This window comes from Pteropus medius, unplaced genomic scaffold (genome assembly GCF_902729225.1).
Source record: "Pteropus medius unplaced genomic scaffold, Ma_sr-lr_union100, whole genome shotgun sequence".
Taxonomy (NCBI): Eukaryota; Metazoa; Chordata; class Mammalia; order Chiroptera; family Pteropodidae; genus Pteropus; species Pteropus medius.
This window is the reverse complement of record NW_024353908.1, coordinates 1,633,246-1,635,125: the sequence shown is the minus strand read 5'-3', so window position 1 is coordinate 1,635,125 and position 1,880 is coordinate 1,633,246. Positions and strand designations below refer to the sequence as shown.

At 37.2% G+C, this 1,880-nt stretch overlaps 1 pseudogene; it reads left to right on the top strand.

Annotated features, from left to right (window-relative positions):
- The first annotated feature begins 1,233 nt into the window (after positions 1-1,233).
- LOC120593759 (protein cornichon homolog 4-like) lies at positions 1,234-1,668 on the top strand (annotated as a pseudogene).
- Positions 1,669-1,880: the final 212 nt, after the last annotated feature.

Below are 1,880 nucleotides of genomic sequence, written 5' to 3'. Positions count from 1 at the left end.
AATTGTTTTGAGCCCAGTAGATATAGATCACTGGTCCTCATCTTTAACTGCACATTAGAATCCCCTGAGGAGCTTTGCAAACTCCTGAAGCTCAAGTTGCACCCTAAACTATTAAATCAGAATTGCCTGGGGTAGGAGCCAGTCACCAGTAGTTTTTAAAGTTCCATAGGTGATTCCAATATGCCATCAAGCAGTGGTACTCAAACTTAGTCACACATCTGAATTATCTTCAGGGCTCAATAAAACACAGAATGTTGGGATCCATCCCCAAAGTTTCTAATTCAGTAGGTCTATGTTGATGCTCAAGAACTGGCATTTCTAACAATTTCTCAGTTGATACTAATGTTGCTAGTCCAGGGACTACACTTTGAAATCAAAAACACTAGTTTAGAAAATCAGCTTAATAAGTAAATAATGACAAGTGACTCATGGACAATTAGGTTTAACTACCAGAAATTTTTTTCAGTGCTGCTTATTTTATCTGTTGTTGAATTATTTTAGTGGATGTGATATTATTTAAAGTCTACATGAGGATACTAATTATAGTTATTTTAATATTTTCTTATGTTTTCTAAATTAACTCTATTTAGACTAGTTGTTTTTTTTTTTCCTTTTATAGCTTGGTGCTTTTTTGATACTCACTCATATGTGTAGATGAGATATGGATCAACAAGTATGGAATCTAAATTCATTTTATTAACCGAAATGAGAGTACCTATGTACCTGGCAGTAAATGCAACATCTGTTGATGGAACCCTGATTGCAGAAGTTATGATTCCACAGAGGGAAAAATCAGCATCAGTAGCAGAGCAGGCTCCCTGTTAAGAGCTGCAAGACTGTTTGTCCACCAAGTGCTAACATACTGATCCCTCACAGAAGCTCTAAGCAATATAGAACCCTTGCCTTTCTCTGGCTCCTGGACTCACTATGGGAATCTCAGGTGTCTACTTTAGAGAGTCATTTGAAGAAAGGCACCGGCATTGCCATTATGCAGCCAATCCCTTTCTTTTTCTATAAGAGACTATTTCAATAATGATATTCCTCTCCCTGCCCCACCCCCCCAAAAAAGGTAAAAGAAAGAAAAAGACTAAACAGTTTACTCAGAAACAAATCAGGGAATTAGGGAAGAAGATAAAACTTCACAATCAAAAAAACAACCACAAAACAATGAGAGAGAGAGAGGAGAGAGAGACAGACAGACAGAGAGGAGAGGGTGGGCGAGAGAGGGGAGTAAAGGAGCAGAGGAGAGGAGAGGATGGAGGCAGTGGTGTTCATCTCTCTCCTCCACTGTTGCATGCTCATCTTCCTCTCAGTGTACTTCATAATTATATTGTCTGATTTAGAATGCAATTATATTAATGCCAGATCATGTTGTTTGAAATTACACAAATGGGTAATTTCAGAATTGATTGGCCATACCATTGTCACTGCATTAATGCTGGTTTCATTGCACTGGTTCCTCTTCCTTCTCAAGTTGCCTGTTGCCACTTGAAATATATATTGGTTCATTATCGTGCCAAGCAGCAACATGGAAATATTTAATCCAACAGATATGCACAAGGACAGCTGAAGTCACACATGAAAGAAGACACAACCAAGCTCGGTTTCAACGTGTTCTGTTTTCTCTTGGATCTTTACAGTCTGATTTTAGCTTCGATAAATGACTGAAGTTAAAGAAGTCATGACTAAAGTCAACCTATACTATAGTGCAAAATTGAGAGCCAGAGACTATTTAAGTCATATTTAGAATTATGACTATAGCAGTACACATTTTCCTCTTTGAATAAAAAACAATGCTCTATTTTTACCATACAAAGTTTTTTGTTTTTTGTTTTTTTTTTAAAAATGGCCCCATTCACACTAATGGGGAGAGGATTATA